General features: G+C 21.8%; 1 long non-coding RNA gene across 1 annotated transcript in view; it reads left to right on the top strand.

Moving 5' to 3' along the window:
* The window catches only part of LOC122509472, a 104,750-nt gene extending 83,496 nt beyond the window's left edge, over positions 1 to 21,254 (top strand). Inside the window, exon 6 of the long non-coding RNA XR_006302359.1 lies at positions 21,097 to 21,254. This is a non-coding gene — a long non-coding RNA (uncharacterized LOC122509472). The remainder of the gene's footprint in view (positions 1 to 21,096) is intronic.
* Positions 21,255 to 21,504: the final 250 nt, after the last annotated feature.

Raw genomic sequence — 21,504 nt, forward strand, 5'->3', positions numbered from 1 at the left:
ACAATATTCATCACAGACATTCAATTATTGTCAAAAATTTTAATAAAATTCTTTGTAAAATTTAATTATATTGAAAAACTTTTCGCAATTCAATGATTTTCAATATCTACTGTTTTCATAAAATTTCCAAACAGAATTCAATATTATTTAAATTAAAATTTCCATAATATGAATTATATTTCGAAAAAATTAATTATTTAAAACAATGTTTATAAAATTCTTATGAAGAATTCAATTATTTTGAAAAATAACAAAATTTTTTACAGAAATTCAATTCCTTTGAAACATTTTAATATTTTATAAATTATTCAATTATTTTCATAAATAATAACATTCATGGCAGGATTTTAATTATTTGTAATACAATTTTACAGTAATTGCTCAAAAATTGCTTTCCAAAAATTCAATTCATCGAAAAAATCAATTATTTAAAATTCTTTAGAAGAATTCAATTATTTTACAAAAATATTACAATTTTTCACAGGAATTCAATTATTATTCAAATATTTTAATAAAATTGTTGGAAAGAAATCAATTATTTTACACACAATTTTATATAAATATTTTTAAAATGATTCAATTACTCTTTTAGATTTTAATAAAATTCTTTCCAAGAATACAATTATTTACATAAATAATTCTTCGATGAATTCAATTATGTTGATAAATAACAAAATTATTCCCGGAAATTCAATTATTTTGAGGCATTTTCATAAAATTTTTTGCAAAATTCAATTATTTTCATAAATAACAATATTCATCACAAGAATTCAATTATTTTCCAAAAGTAATAAATTTCTTCTTGGAAATTCAAATATTTTAAAAAATTCTAATAAAATCGTTTGCAAAAATTCAATTGTTGTCAAAAATTTTAATTGAATTCTTTAGAAAATTTAATTATTTTTAAAAACTTTTTGCAATTTAATGATTTACAATTTCTACTATTTTCATAAAATTTCCAAACAGAATTCAATTATTTAAAATTTTTTTTATAAATATCTTCTTACGAATTCAATTCTTCTGATGCGAATAATAAAAATTTCTCAGGAATTCAATTATTTAAATTAGAATTTGCATAAAAATTAGTCGAGAGAAATCAATTATTTATTTATTTATTCAAAATGTTAACGGGCAAAATGGTAATGGGTAAATTATTTAATAATTTTAATAATTTTAAATTATTTAAAAATTTGTATACAATTCTTCGCAAGAATTAAATTATTTTTATAAATATTTCAATTCTTTTATGAATAATAAAATTCGTTGCATGAATTCAATTTATTAGCAAAAGATAAGAAAGTAAGTAAATGTTTTTGATGAAAATTAGGAAAAATTCAGGAAAATAAAATAGAGAATGGAATTTTTGTCAGTTTTGTAAAGTGTCTAAAACGAATTTTTTTGGTCGTCAAGTTTAATTTTTCGATAGGTATTTTTTTACTACTTTTTTTTAGTTTGAAAGCTACTTTTTTAAAATTAAAATTATCGAGTGCGAAGTCTATATTCCTGAAAAACTTGTTTCTCTAAACTGATAAAAGTCATTATATCCGGTAGAGGTAATGATGTTCCAAAAGTTAGGTCATGGAGAAGTAATTGAATTGAAGGTCTGTGAACTTGGGAGCACAAACGACGTCAGGATACAAAATACGCAATTGAATCAAGTCCGGGGCATTTCAGGTTAGTTCACAGTAAACTTGTAAAACAATAAAAGCTTCCGGTGAATCCTGACAGCCATTCGTCCTTACAACCACTAACATTGAGTTAGTCCTATTGCCAGTTTCCTCTATATATATATATATATATATATAGCTCTTAGGGTCCAAAAAGCAGAAAAAGAAAAGTTTCGAAGAAAGAGTGTAAAAAAGGGGTCTTCGAGAATATCGGAACCGAGAGAGGGAACTTACATAGTCCCCAGGAAGTATTTCTTCCGTGTCGATGGTTCACGACGGAAATGAAGATTTCACATCTGAATTTTTTCGCATTCGTCAAGCGAAAATGAATCGTGGGGTGCGACGACTAGTATATATACGAAGGACAATGGCAAAAGCACTCCTGTCACCCTACGTTAATTTCTAGCTCGAGTATTACCATTTTCAAATTCCCCTCACCACCACCACCCCCGACATCAAATCATCCTTCAATAATTTGTACCTGCTCTTCTATATATAGAGTCATTCTCTCATATTTTATCTCCCTTTTTGGCATTTCTCTTGTTGTTATCTCCATTCAGTACTATGGAGACCTTTCGAATACATATCCGTTGACCCGATTTAAACTTGAAGAGCGATTTCCTCCCTAACGTACGTCAAATCGGAAGTAAGGGCTGATTTTGAGTCAACTTTTTGCTTTATAATAGTTGTCGCTGATGATTCTACAGATAGCTAATCGATAGATACATTTATAATTTTGACTTTACGACTTTTCAAAACCCATTTTCGATCTGTGAATGTCCCATTTAACATTATGCGCTTATTGTGCATAATAAAAATTAGGCTGCGATTCAGTATTGAAATGAAAATTTTACGAGTCGTGAAGAGATTGTATTTTTGTTCAAGTACTTTTATATATCGTTGCTCGTTTGCGTTTATTAGGTGATTGGACTTTTGTGCATTTGAATTTATTTTCTGTAATATAATTTATATCTAACGTTTTAGAATTAAAAATATTTAAAACGAACATATTCAGGATTGACACAAAAATTTAATTTTGTTTTTCCCTATAACTGTTTCTTGATATCCAGACAAAATTTTTACTTTTTCCCTGACCCTAAATAATATTATGATTCACTCTAAAAATTATTAGATACTCAAGATTAATTAAAAAATAATTAAATAATGACAAAAAATTTTATTAAAATTTCTGAAAATAATTAAATTCTGCAAAGAATTTTTATTAAAAATCTTCTGCAAATAATTCAACTTTTGGAAAAATTTAATATTTGTCAAAAATAATTTGAAAACTTGACGAGAATTTTATTAAAATTTTTGAAAATAATTGATTTTATTAGTTTTGAAAATAATTGAATTCTTCTTACGTGATAAATATTGATATTTATAAAAATAATTAAATTATGCAAAGAATTTTATTAAAATTTCTGAAAATAATTAAATTATACCAAAAAATTTTATTAAAATTTCTGGAAGTAATTAAATTAGCTGCAAAGAATTTTTATTAAAAATTCCTGAAAGTAATTTAATTTCTGGGAAAAAATTCAAGAACTATCATAAAATTGTGACTTATAAACTATTTAATGAATCATTTTTACAATTTTCATAAATACTAGATTGATAAAAGAATTTTAGTTAAAAATACTAAAAAAAAATTGAATTTTGGAAAAGTTACAAATAATTCCAGAAATTCAATTATTTTTAAAAGTAATAACATTTTTCTCAGAAATTCAATTATATTCAAAAATTAAACAAAATTCTGGTCATTTCAATTATGTCTTTAAAAATAATAAAATTCTTCTACAAAATTCAATTATGTTCAAAAATTTTTTAAAAATTCTCGTCAAAATTTCAATTATTTTTATAAATAATACAATTCCTCTTCGAAATTCAATTATTTCTTCGAAATAAATCAATTATTTTCATAAATAATAAAATTTTCACAGGAATTCAATTATTTAATATAAAAAATTTCAAAAATTTTTTCGAAAAATATCAATTATTTAAAAAGAATTGTATAAAATTCGTCGCAGGAATTCAATTATTTAAAAAAAATTTAACAAAGTTCTTTTCAAGAATTCGATTATTTTTAGAAATAGTAAAATTCTTTACCGAAATTCAATTATTTTTATAAACTTAAATAAAATTCTTTTGAAGAATTAAATTATTTTCAAAAGTAATAAAATTCTTCGCAGAAATTTAATTATGTTCAAAATTTTTAAAAAAATTTTGTCAAAATTTCAATTATCTTTATAAATAATAAAATTCTTTAATAAGTATTCAATTATTTAAAAAAATTTTTTTTAATTCTCGTCAAAATTTCAATTATTGTTATAAATAATAAAATTCTTCTTCAAAATTCAATTATTTTTAAAAACTTGAATAATATTCTTTGTTAAAATTTCACAGGAATTCAATAATTTATAAAATTTTTCATAAATTTCTTTGAAATAATTCAATTATTTTCATAAATAATAAAATTTTCACATGAGTTCAATTATTTAATATACAAAATTTCATAAATTTTTTCGTAAAATATCAATTATTTTAAAACATTTTTATAAAATTCGTCGCATGAATTCAATTATTTAAAAAAAATTTAACAAAGTTCTTTTCAAGAATTCAATTATTTTTAGAAATAATAAAATTCTTCACCGAAAATTAATTATTTTAGAAAAATTTTAATAACACTTTTGGAAAATTTTTTAATTATTTTCATAAATAATAAAACTCATCGCAGGATTTATTCTTTAATTTAAATAATTAAATTCTTCTAGAATTTTCTAATAAAAATTGATTAAAAAATGAATTACTGAATAATCGATTAATTATTTATGAAAATAATTAAATTATTGCAACGAATTTTATTACAATTTTTTCAAATAATTGAATTTTTTGAGAAAATTTACTACTTTTTAAAAATAATTGAATTGTTGCGAAGGATTTAATTAGGATTTTTGCAAATAATAAAATTTTTTTTGAAAAATTTCATTGTAATTTAAATTATTACAAAACATGAAGAAGGCGATCGTCTTCTTTATGTTTTGTAATAATATTCTTTTAAATTGTTGAATTTCAAAAAGGTTTGAATTTGAATGTATTGAAGAATTTGAATTCCTACAAAAAAATAATAATGATTAAATATTTACTTAAAAAAGAAATTATTGATGTTTGTGAATAATTTTACAATTAATGAAATTTGTAAATAAATTGTAATAGAACATTTTTTTGAGTTTCTAATAATTTTTAGAGTGAATCAAAATATTTTTTTGGGTCAGGGAAAAAGTGAGAATTTTGTCTGTAAATCAGGGAAAAGTCAGGGAAAAATAAAATTAAATATTTGTGGCAACTCTGTTGCATTTTTCGTGGAATTAATTTAAAATGTATATTAAAAATAATTGAAATCCTGCGAAGAATAGTTAATATTTATGAAAATAATTTAATTCTTGTAATGAAATTTATTGACAATTTTCAAATAATTGAATACGTGTGAAAAATATTATTATTTGTAAAAATATAATTGAAATAATTGAATGCTTGCAAAGAATTTTGTATATTATTGTAATTTTCCCACGAGATCTGGTTCACTATTTCTTTTTGGTGAACTTTTATTTCGTTGTGCACCTTACTTGCTTCTTCGATGATAAAAAAAAATTGTCTTCGAAAAAAGTGTCTTTGAAAAAAATCCTCTTTTTTTTCTTCGAATGTCAAAATCAAGTTCGACTCTTTCCTTTTTTTCTTCCCAACCGCAGTTTTTTAATCCCTTCTTTGAAAAAAACTCTTTTTAAAGAATCAACATTTATTTAAATAGAAAGTAAATACTTTCTATTTAGATATTTATAGAGCAAAAAAAAAAAAAAAAGAAAAAAAAACTATATATTTTGATCGTTCATGACAAATAATATTTGTCATATATTTTGTAAACTTGAGAAAAAGTTTTCAAGTCCAAAATGTGACGCACGTGCGTCTCTCGTCTTGACACAAAATCCCCATATATATTATGTACTTAATTCCCAAGGGAGTCGATGATGCACCCTTCACTGTCACTTTTCTATTCCACCATTTGTTTATCTTCTTTGGACTGAAGAAAATAAACACTGTGTCGCGGTGTCTTTTTAGAAATAAACTCGAGAAACCCATATAAAAACTAAACAGACTCCCTTACAATAAAAATTACAGCACAAAAAAAATAAATTTACATCAAGGAAGAAGAAAATTTTTTTTTACTTATATACAAAATACGCAAGGTTGACATAGAAAAATTTGATTTTGTTTTTCCCTAATTTCCGTTTTTTAGAAAAAAAGGTCCATAAAGTCCGTAATTTAATTGAAAAAGGACAAAAAGTTTCTAAACTGTACGATATAATATTTGAAGAATTTTAGAGAAATTACAAATAATTGGAGAAATTCAATTATTTTCAAAAGTAAGAAAATATTCTTCGCCGAAATTCAATTATGTTCAACATTTTTTTAAATTCTCGTAAAAATTTCAATTATTTTTAGAAATAATTAAATTCTCCGAAATTCAATTATTTTCAAAAATTTTAATAAAAGTCTTGTCAAAATTTCAATTATTTTCAAAAATTTTCTTCATTTCAATGATTGTTTAATATCTACTATTTTAATAAAATTTTCCAAAAGAATTCAATTATTTAAAAAAAATTTATTAATATTCTAAGCAAACCTTTAATTATTTTCATCAAATAATAAAAATTTCACAGTAATTCAATTATTTCAATCACTCAATTATTTTCATAAATAATAACATTTTTACATTTTTCGTAAATAATACAATTCTTTCTAGGAATTCAATTACTTTCATTAATAATAAAACTCATTACAAAATTTCAATTAATTTTATTACAATTTTAATCGAATTCCTCGAAAAATGTAATTATTCTTAAATTAAAATTAAAATTTTTATTAAAATTCGTCAGAAGAATTGAATTATTTAAAAATTTATTGTTAAAATTCTTTATGAAATATTAATTTTAAGAAACATGCAATTATTCAATAAATGGTTTTTTTGCATTTAAATAATTGAATTCTAGTAGAATTTGCTAATAAAAATTGATTTAAAATCGAATTTCAGTTAAAACTTTTAATTATAATTGAATATTAAAAGGATTAGAGTGTGAATTTTTAGAAATAAGTGAATTTTGAAAAGGTTTGAATTTGAAATTTTTGAAAATCTGAATTCTTTATTTTTTCAATTAACAATTCTGTGGAATTTATTTTTTGAGAAAGTTTAATTGCCGGTTTTTTTGAAATTGTATATTGTAAATTGTAAACAAATTGTAAATTTCAAAAATTTTGATAAAAATCTTTACAAACATTCAATTATTTTTGAAAAATAATAATATCATTCACAGTCTTTCAATTATTTAAAAAATAATAATAAAATTTATTGCAAGAATTCAATTATTATCGAAAATAATAAAATTTTCACAGAAATTCAATTTTCATACAATTTTTTGAAAGAATTGAATTTTCTGACAGATAAATCAACTTTTTAAAATTATTTTGATAAAATTTGTTAATATAAGAATTCCTTTATTTTTAATAGAATCATAATTATTTCCCTCAAAAGAATTTAATTATTTTCAAAATACTTAATAAAAAATTATTCAAAAAAAATTCAATTATTTTCGAAAATTTGAATAAAATTCTTAATAAGATTTTGAATTATTCTCATAAATAATAAAATTTTCCACATAAATTCAATTATTTAAAAAATCTTAATAAAATTCATTGCAAGAATTCAATTATTTGCAAAAGTTTTTAAAAAATGTCTTCGCAATTATTCAATTATTTTCATAAATAATAAAATTTTTACATGGATTCAATTATTTTTGTAAATAATATACAATTCTTTTTAGGAATTCAATTATTTTCATAAATAATGAAACTCATTACAAAATTTCAATTAATTTTATAACAATTTTAATCGAATTCCTCGAAAAATGTAGTAATTATTTTTAAAAATTTTATTAAAATTCATCGAAAGAATTCAATTACCTATTTAAAAATTTGTTGGTAAAATTCTGTATGGGAATTGAATTTTAAAAAACATTCTATTATTCAATAAAAATTATTTATGGTTATATTTAAATAATTGAATTCTCGTAGAATTTTCTAATAAAAATTGATTTAAAATTGAATTTCAGTTAAAATTTTAGATAATAATTTAATATTAAAATCATTATACCATGAATTTTTAGAAATATAATTGAATTTTGAAATTTATTTTTTTTTTTTGAAAAAGTTTAATTGAATTTTTTTTCATATTATTTGAAGTTTTTATTTTCTAATATATATTTAATTGAAGAATTTGCGAATAATTGAAATTTCGTAAAATTGAATATTGTAAACAAATGAATTTGAAAATTGTCATAGAACTTTTTCGAAAATCATTAAAAATAATCGATTTAAAGAAGAATTTTAGTTAAAAATGCTTGAATCATCTTTAATTATTATGAAACATGAAGAAAGCGATCACTCCGAATCGAAGACTCGGAGTTATCGATTTCTTCATGTTTTATAGTTATGGAAAATTTAATTTATAGTTTTAAGGAGAATGTTCTTTTATTTGACTCGGACTGTTTATATTTTTGTCAGTAAATGGTCCGTAATTTTTTATTTTTGGTTCGTTTTTTTCAATACTTTCACTGGTTCGTGCCCTGAATATGTTTTTCGTTGAAAATTTGAAAAAAAAAATAAAGAATGACTGTAATGAAAAAGTACTTAGTCGATACAGAAGTTTAGAGTCTGATATAAAGAATGAAACGACTCGGTGAAGTCGGGAGTCGTAAAAAGATATATAAAAAGAAGTCACATAAGGGAAGGGCGTGTTTGGTGTTTCCGATTCTATGGACGCTTGACCTATTGTCTCTGGGGTTTAATTTTTGCCCCCTGCCAGTATTTTACCCCCGTGGGTCCTCCCACGTCATTCGAAACTGACTTTCTCGAGTTTTATTCAACGTCGTGCGTGACAATGCTCTTGGTTCTCCGGTGTAGAATCGAGAAAACTGCACAATGCGACAGCAATCACGAGCCGCGCCCCTGTCAGCGGGATTTCTTTCTTTTTTCCTCTTTCTTCTTTTTTTTTCCCTATTTATTTCAAAACCCATTGGAATACATTTCTCTCAATGAGAATTTATATATACCAAGTATTATAGATAGAAGACACATCTGAACTTTGATAAGAGGGCTTTTTTCCTCTATCAAAAAAAAAAAAAAAAAAAAAAAAACTAGCACGTGAATTCTTGATTGGCAAAATATTTTAACCAAAAAAGAAAAAAATAGTAAAAGCAAAAATTGCGATACAAAATTATTTTGTTAATTAGAAACAATTTTTTTTCTTCAGTGGCAATTTAAATGTTACGTAAAATTTCAATTTTCAAATAATTTTAATTAGAAATTTTAAAGAACTTGGATTTTTGAAAAATGTTAATAATTAAAATTTTTTTGAAATTAGTTAAAATTTTTAATATATATTTAATTGATTATTAAAAAAAATGTATTTTTAGAAGAAGTTTAGTTAAAAACACTAAGAAAATTGAATTTTGGAGCAGTTACAAATAATTGGAGAAATTCAATTATTTTCAAAAGTAATAAAATTCTTCGCAAAAATTTAATTATTTTCCAAAATTTAAAAAAATTCTCGTAAAAAGTTCAATTCCACTTAAAAATAATAAAATTCTTTTCCGAAATTCAATTATTTTCAAAAATTTTAATAAAACTCTTTGCAATATTTCAATTACAATTTCCTAAAATTTTCCACAATTCAAAGATTTTTAATATATATTTTAATAAAGTTTTTCAAAAGAATTCATTTTTTTATTAAAATTTAATAAAATTCTTCGCAAACATATAATTATTTTCAGAAATAATAAAATTCTTGTTAGGAATTCAATCATTTTTATAAATAGTAAATCTTATCGCAGAATTTCAATTCTTTTTAAAATAATAAATTTTAACCGAATTCCCTTGAAAAATGTATAATTATTCTTAAAATTTTTATTAAAATACGTCGAAAGAATTAAATTAATTAAAAATTTGAAAATGAATTTTGGTCAAAATTTTCGATAATAATTGACAATATTAAAAGCATTATAGCATGAAAGAATTTAATTGTCTTGATAAATATGAAATTTTTTACAAGAAATTCAATTATTTTTAGAAATTTCAATAAAATTCTTTGCATAATTCAATTATTTTTATAAATAACAATATTTATCACAAAAATTGAATGATTTTTAAAAGTAATACAATATTCTTCAGAGAAATTCAAATATTTTTTAAAAATTCTCGTCAAGTTTTCAATTATTTTGACAAATATTAAATTTTTTTCCAGAAATTAATATATTTTCAGGAATTTTTAATCAAAATTCTTTAATTATTTCCAGAAATTTTAATACAATTTTTTGGCAAAATACAATTATTTTTAGAAATTTAAATAAATTTCTTTGCAAAATTAAATTATTTTCATATATAAATAACAATATTCATCATAAGAATTCAATTATTTTCTAAACTAATAAAATTCTCCTAAGAAATTCAATTATTTTCAAAAATTCCAATAAAATTCTCGTCAAGTTTCAGGAAATTTAATAAAAATTCTTTGGAAATTCTTTATTTTCAGAAACTTTAATAAAATTTTTTTGGCAAAATTTAATTATACATATTTTTAGAAATTTTTATAAAATTCTTTGCAAAATTCAATTATTTTCATAAATAACAATATTCATCAAAGGAATTTAATTATTTTCAAAAATAATAAAATTCATTTCTCAATTCAATTATTTTCAATATGTATTGTTTTAATAAAATTTCCCAAATGAATTCAATTATTTAAAAATATTTTGACTACATCAGTTTCAAATTAAAATCTTTGAAAATCTAAATTTTTTATACATTTAATTAGCAATCTTGTAGAATTAATTTTTTTGAAAAAATTTAATTGAATTTTTTTTAAATTTATTTAAAAAAGAACACCCAGAGAAATTGTATATTTGTTTCAGAACCAACTAGACTTTTTATTTGTTTGAAATAAATTTTATTTGGTTTAAATAAAATTTTATTTATCTCAATATATGTTTTATTTGTGTCGAATAAAATTTCTATTTAAAAGAAATAAAAAGTCTATAGTTGGTTCTGAGACAAATATACGTTTATTTAACTCAAATAAAATATATTTGGTTTAAATAATATTTTTCTCTGGGTGAAGTTATTGATGTTTTCGACTAATTTTACAATTAATGAATTCGTCATTAAATGTAATAGAACATTTTTTTGAGTATATCTAATAATTTTGAGAGTGAATCAGAATATTCTTTAGGGTCAGGGAAAAGTCAAAATTTTTTCTGGAAATCAGGAAAAAAAATTAAATTTTTTTGTCAACCCTGTACACCCAGAGAAAAATATTATTTAAACCAAATATATTTTATTTGAGTTAAATAAACGTATATTTGTCTCAGAACCAACTAGACTTTTTATTTCTTTTAAATAAAAATTTTATTCGACACAAATAAAACATATATTTGAGATAAATAAAATTTTATTTAAACCAAATAAAATTTATTTCAAACAAATAAAAAGTCTAGTTGGTTCTGAGACAAATATACCATTTCTCTGGGTGTACATTTCAAAAAGGTTTTACATTGAAATTATTTAAATAATTATTAATTCCTATAAGGAAAAATAAATATTTAAATGTTTATTTTTGTTAAATGTATTATATTTAATAAACATTTTATTCAAGTTTTGAACAACTGGAACTTCATATTAACATTTGGTGAAAAAAGAGGATTTTTTTCGAAATGAACTTTTTCGATGAGAAGCTTTTTGAAAAGTATTTTTTCGAAGAGGATTTTTTCTAAAAGACTTTTTTCGAAGAAAAGTTTTTCCTTAGAGATTTTTTTTTTTTTTTTTTGGTACTCGAAGAAGGAAGTATAGATGCATTATATTGCAAGGAAATTGGTTCACCAAAAAAGAAGGTGAACCAGATCTCGTGGGAATTGAATGCATCGAGTCACATTTGACTGGAGGATAGGGTCAAAAAATGAAACGCATTCGAATCCATCTCTTGAGGGACTCGAAACTGGCTGCTCGGGTTACATGTGTACCTATATTTGTATATATACATACACTCCCTGTTCCGCATTGGAGGGAAGAAGTTAGACTCATCATCTGCTGCTGGCGACCTGGCTGTCGGAAATTCGTGATGCAGCCGACGCTACGACCCCAGTGGATCCACGAAAAGTGTTTGCTCGCCTCCACTCGTCGAGATGGATGCTTTGGTTACGCGGGGGTTCAACTGCAAACAATGATCAGGTTTCATCCGCGCTTCTCCATTATCCCTTCGTTTCTCCTCCCTTACTTAAATTTAAATGTTGCCCTAAAATAGAATCAGAGATGAAAATTTTTTTAAACAAAAAAAAATAACAAAGTCATCCTCCGGTTTTGAAAAGGGCTTAATTGGCTGTAATTATACAAGAGCGGAGCGCAAAGGGGGAATTTGAATTATATAAAAGTGTCAGTTGTATAATAAGATACGATTTTTACTATGGGCGTTATCTTTCATCAAGTTTAGAATATTTGAAAATTGAAAAAATATATTAATTATCAAATATTTGGGGGAAATTAATTTCCAACTATAATCTAGTCGAAATTTTCTATAAAAATCTAATACGCACTTTGTTCGAACTTTTAAATTCGAATTAAATATTTCTCTGTGCTCCAATATCTTTATATTAATAATGGTAATATGATAAGAATTATTATATTATATTAAGAATTTTAAAATTCTTTAAAGTATTTTTAACAAAATTTTTTAAAATAATTGAATTCTTGCCAAAAATTTTATTCAAACTTTTTTGAACGTAATTTAAAATTGAGCACTCTAATGCAACAACTCGTTCGACGCTTGAAAAATTTTCGAGCGTCGAACTAGTTGCATTGGAGCGCTCAATTATTGTTTCGAAGAAAATTTACATTTTTTGGCGAAATTCAGTTAAAATTATATTCAAAATAATTGAATTCTTACGAGGAATTTCATTTAAACTATATTCGTAATAATTAAATTATAATTCTAGTGAGAAATTTAACTAAAATTGTACTGAAAATAATTAAATTCTTCTATAAAAAATTTTATCAAAATTTTTGAAATCGCATGTTATGAATTCTTTAAAGGGAATTCATTAAACTTTTTAAAATTCTTTGATTGATTCGAAGAAAATTAAAATTCTTTCAAGGAATTTAGTTAATATCAGTTATTAAAAATAATTGAATTCTAAAAAGAATTGTATCAAAAATTTTGAAAATAATCAACTTCTTTTCACGAATATTAAGCAAATGATTTGAAAATAACTGAATTCTTTTAAGAAGTTTTTTTTAAATATTTAAAAATTTAAGGATAATTTAAAAAATGTTTTGAATTTCTGCGAAGAATTTTATTTCTTTTCAAAATATTTGAATTCCTGTGATAAATATTGTTATTTATGAAAATAATTGAATTTTGCAAAGAATTTTACTTAAATTTCTGAAAATAATTGAATTTTTTGAAAGAAATTTAATATTTATCAAGATAATTGAAAACTTGACGTCAATCTTAAAAAAAATTTTAATTTCTGCGTAGAATTTTATTACTTTGGAAAATAATTGAATTTCTGTGATGAATATTCTTATTCATGAAAATAATTGAATTTTGCAAAGAATTTTACTAAAATTTCTGAAAATAATTGAATTTCTGTGAAGAAATTTTATATTTATCAAGATAATTGAAAACTTGACGAGATTTTTTAAAAAATTTTGAATAACTGTGAAGAATTTTATTACTTTTAAAAATAATTGAATTCCTGTGATGAATATTCTTATTCATAAAAATAATTGAATTTTGCAAAGAATTTTACTAAAATTTCTGAAAATAATTGAATTTTTTTAAAAAAAAATTTAATATTTATCAAGATAATTGAAAACTTGACGTCAATTTTAATAAAATTTTTTATTTCTGCGTAGAATTTTATTACTTTGGAAAATAATTGAATTCTTGTGATGAATATTGTTATTTATGAAAATAATTGAATTTTGCAAAGAATTTTATTAAAATTCCTGAAAATAATTGAATTTCTGAGAAGAAATTTTATATTTATCAAGATAATTGAAAACTTGACGAGATTTTTAAAAATATTTGAATTTCTGCGAAGAATTCTATTAGTTTTGAAAATAATTAAATTCTTGTAATGAACATTGTTATTTATGAAATTAATTTTGTTAAAATTTCTGAAAATAATTGAATTTTGCCAAAAAATTTTATTAAAATTTCTAAAAATAATTCAATTTTGCAAAGAATTTTTATTAAAAATTCCTGAAAATAATTGAATTTCTGGGAAAAACTTAATATTTGTCAAAATAATTGAAAACTTGACGAGAATCTAAAAAAAATTTTGAATTTCTCCAAAGAATTTGATTACTTTTGAAAATAATTGAATTCATGTAATTGCCTTTGTTATTTATGAAAATAATTGAATTTTGCGAAGAATATTTATTAAAAATTCCTGAAAATAATTGAATTTCTGGGAAAAACTTAATATTTGTCAAAATAATTGAAAACTTGACGAGAATCTAGAAAAAATTTTGAATTTATCCAAAGAATTTGATTACTTTTGAAAATAATTGAATTCATGTAATTGCCTTTGTTATTTATGAAAATAATTGAATTTTGCGAAGAATATTTATTAAAAATTCCTGAAAATAATTGAATTTCTGGGAAAAACTTAATATTTGTCAAAATAATTGAAAACTTGACGAGAATCTAAAAAAAATTTTGAATTTCTCCAAAGAATTTGATTACTTTTGAAAATAATTGAATTCATGTAATTGCCTTTGTTATTTATGAAAATAATTGAATTTTGCGAAGAATATTTATTAAAAATTCCTGAAAATAATTGAATTTCTGGGAAAAACTTAATATTTGTCAAAATAATTGAAAACTTGACGAGAATCTAGAAAAAATTTTGAATTTATCCAAAGAATTTGATTACTTTTGAAAATAATTGAATTCTTGTAATTGCCTTTGTTATTTATGAAAATAATTGAATTTTGCGAAGAATATTTATTAAAAATTCCTGAAAATAATTGAATTTCTGAGAAGAAATTTAATATTTATCAAGATAATTGAAAACTTGTCGTGAATTTAAAAAAAATTTTAAATTTCTGTGAAGAATTTTATTATTTTTAAAAATAATTAAATTCCTGTGATGAATATTGTTATTTATGAAAATAATTGAATTTTGCAAAGAATTTTATTAAAAGACGAATTTGAAAAAGAAAAAAATATGAATCAGAATACGAATTCGAAAGAAAAGAAATTAATGAAAATATACATTTGTGGCAAAAGAAGACAAGTCTTGAATATTAAGATGAGAGAAAGTGAATGATTGAGAATAATAAATGGAATGTGTCAGTGACATTGAGAATACGATTGGAATTAATAATAATTGTGGAAAGGTGAGTTATATATATTATTAGAATAATGAGAGCGAGAGTATTACCATTGGTGATTACTGTACACTGGCAACCCTTTTCCCCGTGTGAATGGCCGAGGACGAGGACGAGAACGAGAACGAGAGCATGCCTGCGGGGGTGCTATATCCATTACGCTTATTACAACCCCCGACCAACCACCCACCCTTTTACGCGAATGAGCATCGATCGACACCCAGCGATGAACCAAACGCTCCTGTCCGGTTAGGTCCGTTTTAGCCCTATATATTCATACATCGTCAACGCACCAGGTATTTTATTTTCTCCTTTTATTTTTTCTTTTTCTTTTTTTTATTTTTTATTCGCCATCTGCTCTTCGAAACTTTTTTTTTCCTTTTCCATATGTATACTGTTTTTGTTTATTTTTACAATTCGAAGCTCTGATGACTTCTAACTTTCCGCATTTTACTCTTTACTATGATGCCAACTTTCAATATTTTTTACTCTTTTTTTATTCTTTACTATGATGTCAACTTTTGGTTTGAATTTTAAAACAAAAAAAAAGAATAAAACTCTTTTTTCTATTCTTTACTGATGTCAACTTTTGGTTTGAATTTTTTGTTTCAAAATTTCTGTATATAGAAAAATTTTGTTTAGATGTAGTAATTATTAAAAACTACAAAGTCAATTATTATTATTTGTTACTTTCTAAAACTTTATTATTAACTTTTTTTATTTTCAATACAATTTACCTCAAAATTTCTTAATGGAATTGAATTATTTTTAGTAATTTTAATAAAATTCGTCGTAAGAATTCAATTATTTTCAAACATTTTGATACAATTGACAATTCTCCTTAGAAGTAAATTATTTTTAATATAAGTTTCACTAAATTCATTAAAATAATTTTAATTTTCTATACGAAGCAATTAAATTATTTTCACAGAATTTTAATAATATTCTTGGAAAAATTCAATTATTTTCAGTACAATTTAAATAAAAGTCGTCGAAAAAATTCAATTATTTTCAAAAAATTTGATACAATTCTTTTTATAGAATTCAATTATTTTTAATACAATTTTAATTAAATTCCTTTAATGAATTTTAATTTTCTTCGAAACAATTAAATTATTTTCATAAACAATCAAATTCTTCGGAGGAATCCAATTATTTTCAATAAAATTTCAATTCTTTGATGGAATTCAATTATTTCTAGAAATGTTAATAAAATAAGTCGAAAGAATTCAATTATATTAAAAAATTTTATTATAATTCTTTAGAAGAATTCAATTATTTTCAATACAATTTGAATAAAATTTCTTAAAAAAGTATTTAATTATTTTTAAAATATTTTATTAACATTCAATTATCTTGAGAAATATTAAATTTCTTCCTTGAAATTTAATTATTTTCAGGAATTTTAAGAAAATATTTTGCAAAGTTTTGCAAAATAACAATATTCATCACAAGAATTCAATTATTTTCAAAAATAATAAAATTCTTCACAGGAATTGAAATTTTTTTAAAAATTCTTGTTAACTTTTTAATTATTTTGATAAATATTAAATTACTTCTCAGTAACCATATTTCATTACAAGAATTCAATTATTTTTGAAAGAAATAAAATTCTTCGCAGAAATTCAAAATTTTTTAAAACTCTTTAATTATTTTTAGGAATTTTTAATAAAATTGTTTGCAGAATTTAATTATTTTCATAAGTAACAATTACAATCTTTAAAAATAATTGAATCTTATCGAAAAATTTGATTAAAATTTTATTGAAAATAATTGAATTCCTGCGAAGAATTTTTAATATTTTTATTTAACAGTTTTGTTGAACTAATTTTTTGAAAAATTTTAATTCTAATTTTTATCGAAATTATTAAAATTTTTTAATAATATTTTTAGTTATTAATTATTTAATTATTAAAAATAATTGATTTAGAGAAGAATTTTAGTTAAATATTTATTTTAAATAAAACTATTGATGTTTTCGAATAATATTACAATTAAAGAAATTTGTAAATATATGTATTATAGAACATTTTTTTGAGTATCTAATCATTTTTAGAGTGAATCGCAGAATATTCTTTAGGGTCAGGAAAAAAGTCAAAATTTTGCCTAAAAATCAGGGAAAAACAAAATTTATTTTTTGTGGCAACCCAATTATATCTTTTGTTTCAAATATAGTAACCAAAAGTTAATATAGTATAAAGAATAAAAAAATGAGTATTGTAATTATAAACATTTTATTTTTGGAAATTTCGGTCAAAAAATTAGAGAAATATTTTTGATTCTTCAATTTTTGAATTTTTTGATCTTATTTGGAATTTCTTTTTACCCCAATCAATAATTTACCTGTAAAGTAAAAAATATAAATTAATATATAAAGAAAATGATGCGAAAATAAAGAAAAAAGAAAAAGAGAACTTTTTGTTCCTATATTACACCAGAAATGAATCTATATTTTGAACTATCCAAATTCCAAGCATCGTTTATCTCTCAGACTGAAGAGGAATCCGCACGTGTTCATTCAATGGTTTTTTATAAACTTTTAAAATGGACACTTTGAAATTTACGATTGAGCGTGTCGAGTAATGGGTTTCCCTGCAAGTGGAGTCAAAAGTCATCTGAAAAAAAGTAAGATAAGAGCGATGGAATAAAACAAGAAGAAAAAAAATTAAGAGAGAGAGAGAGAGAGATAGAGAGGAAAAGACGAAAGAATCGTGGAGTAACTTAGACTGGAACAGCTGTTTAAAGTGTGCCTATAGATTTCTTATAAATTCTTCGGGAAAAGTATATAGACCCGACAAGAGTTTGTCGGTTGAAAAAAAAAATAACACCAGGCCTCTAATACAAAAAATTAAATTTAGAAATTTAGTTCAAAAACAAAGAAGCTATTTTTTTCTCTATTCTCAATATTGTACAACATAAGAGAATCCTTGAAATTAATTTTCAAAAGGAGAATTTTTTTCTAAATATAATTTTAAAAATAATTTTTTTACTCAGCATTATAATTTTAATAATGTGATTTACCTGATTCGTAAATAATTTTATTTTCTTCTATACATTTTTAATCGATGGGATAAAATTCGTAAATAATTTTTCTTTCGTGCAATTTCACTCAATATTTTTCGAAATAAACTCGAAACAAATTTTCTTCTATATTAGTTTTATTATTTATAAAAATAATTTAATTCTTGCAAAGAATTTTACTATTTATAAAAATATTATTTTAATTGTTCCGAAAAATTTATTAAAATTTTAGAAAATAAATGAATTTTATGTAAATATTTAAAAATAATTGAATTCTTTTCAGAAATTCTATTAAAATTGTTTTGAAAAGAATTTATTAAAATTTTAGGAAAAATTGAAGTGTTTTGAAGAATTTTATAGAAATATTTGAAAATCATTAAATTCTTTCGAGAAATTCAATTAAAGTTGTTTCGAAAATAATTGTATTCATTAGAAGAATTTTATTATTTTTTTGAATATAATTAAATTTTTTGACGAATATATTTTAAAATTGCATTGAAAGTAACTTAATTTTTAAATAGAATTTTTGAAACTATTTTGAAAATACTAGAATTATTTTTAGAGAATTTCAAAATTCTTGTTGAAATTGAATTTTATGGAAAATTTTGAAAATAATTAAATTCTTTCGTGTAATTTTATTAAAATTTTAGAATATAATTGAATTCCTTCGTAAAATTTTATTAAAATTTTGTTGAAAATAATTGAATTTTTGCAAAAAGTTTTACTATTTATAAAAATATAATTGAATGCTTCCACAGAATGTTATTATTTATAGGGGAACATAGTCTAGGTCGGCCACCTTTTTGACTTTTGTTTATAACTTTTTTTAAAAAATGAATTTGGACAATTGAAGTATATGGTTGGAAAGTCCTGTTTAATAGGAACATTTTTTCTGTACAAAGTAAATTGACAGGTTTAAAAATGAAAAAGTTATAAAGATTTAAAAAAAAAAAAATTTGTAGTCCAGGTTGGACATTACAGTCAAGGTCGGCCATGTTTAAAATTCAAAGGGCATTAATCGTTAAAAAATAAAATAACATGTTTGGAGTTACGGAAAATTGATTCTTTATTGTTTACAGCTTGTAACTTAATGAAATAATAAAATAATAAAAATAAACAATATAAAAAAATAAATATAAATAAAAAAAAATTTTGCACTAAAATATTAATAAAATTAAATAAAAATATTAGTAAGATGATCAATTATATTATGAGTTATACAGAATTGCAGATTTTGCAAATGAAGTAGCTCGTCCTCATCTTTGCGCATTTTAAACACATAGTGGCCGACCTTGACAGTAAGTAACATTGCCGAATTGTTGTAACCATAAAAAAATACGTTTCGGGATTCGATTTTTTACTTTGTTTTCCTTTCAACCATGAGTCCCACAAATTTTCTGCATACTTGCCTTGACGATTCAATTTGTTTTTTATCTTTTATTAATGGTTTTTCACATTATGCACAAAACTTTTTTTGAGCTTTTTTTGTACCGACGTCACAGAAAACACAATTTTCGATTTTCCGAAAATGTAATTGAACAAAAAGTTAGGTTTCACTAAGACAAGCTTCGACAAAAATGCGCGTAGGTGGCGCTAGTGAACTTGACAAAAAAACGCGAGTGGCCTACCTAGACAGTAGACCAACCTTGACTACATTCCCCTATAAAAATAATTGAATTCTTGCGAAGAATTATATTAAAAATTTTTCTTTTTAAATATTTTCAATTTTAAAAATTAATGAATTGAAAATCATTGAATTCTTGCAAAGAATCTTATCTTATTTATTATAATAAATAATCAAAAAAATTTCAAGAGAATAATTGAATTCCTTCGAAGAATTTTTTTATTTATGAAAATAATTGAATTCTCGCGATGAATTTTATTAAAATTTTTAAAAATCATAATTAAATTCTTTTAAAGAATTTCTTTGAATTTTTTTAAAATAATGGAGTTTCTTTAATAATTTTAATTGAAGATTTTGAAAGCAATTGAATTTTATGAAGAAAAATTTTATTAAAATTGTATTGAAAATAATTGACTTCCTGAGAAGAATTGTATTATTTATAAAAATAGTTAAATTGTTTCGAAGAATTTATTAAAATTTTAGAAAATAATTGAATTTTATGGAAATATTTGAAAATATCTTAATTCTGTCGAGGTATTCAATTAAAATTGTTTTGAAAAGAATTGAATTCCCGCAAAGAATTTTACTATATTTATAAAAATAATTGAATTTTTTCGTGAAATTTTATTAAAATTTTACAAAGTAATTGAATTCTTTCGTGAAATTTTATTAAAATTTTAGAAAATAATTGAATTCTTTCTTGAAATTTTATTAAAGTTTTTAAAAGTAATTGAATTCTTTCGTAAAATTTTATTAAAATTTTGTTAAAAATAATTGAATTTTTGCAAAAAATTTTACTATTTATAAAAATAATTGAATTCTTCCAAAGAATGTTATTATTTATTAAAAAAATAATTGAATTCTTGCGACGAATTATATTAAAATTTTTGAAAATATAAACAATAATAATTAATTTTGTTCTTAATAAGTACAAAATAAATAATAATTTTAAAAATGTTGATAATGAAATTATTTTAAAATTTATATTTGAAAATAAAAAATTTTGTAATTTTAATAACAATAACAAAGCGAATAACATCTTCTGCGCGTATAATTTGCTAATTAAAAAATAAAACATAATATTAATTCTGGAATAAATTAATTAAAAAAAATAATTTCCAATATGGACTATATTTAATTGCAATTAAATTTGAATAAACGAAATTCAAAAAATCGAAATTTTTTTATACACAATTTTTAATTTCGCCGCAACAATGTTTAAAATAAAAATATAATATTAAAATACACAAAAATATTTAAAATATTGTTTTATTTTTTATTTTTCAGAAAAGATGCGTAGGCGAGACAAGAGTTTTAAACGTTTCGGTTTATATGTGGTCAAACGTGTCTTGAAAAATTAGCTTTTTATCAACGATTCAATCTCTCCTAATAACGGACACGCCGCAGTTCCACTTCTCTATACTCTCCATGTGCAAAAAAAAAAATCTAAGGTAAGATTTCATTAATTATATCAAGATTTATCCAGGTTTCATTTTACAGAAACTTTACAGGAATTTAGTTAATCGACAATATTTAACATAACTCTCAATAGGGAAAACTTTATATCGAAATAATTGTATAAATAATATTGATTTTTATTTTTTTTATTTTTTTTTTATTTTCAGAAAAGAGACAAAATAATAAAAATTAAATATAAAAGAATTTGAGAAAAATGAAAGAAATTGAAAATCAATT

This window comes from Leptopilina heterotoma, unplaced genomic scaffold (assembly GCF_015476425.1).
Source record: "Leptopilina heterotoma isolate Lh14 unplaced genomic scaffold, ASM1547642v1 Lhet_60, whole genome shotgun sequence".
NCBI lineage: Eukaryota > Metazoa > Arthropoda > Insecta > Hymenoptera > Figitidae > Leptopilina > Leptopilina heterotoma.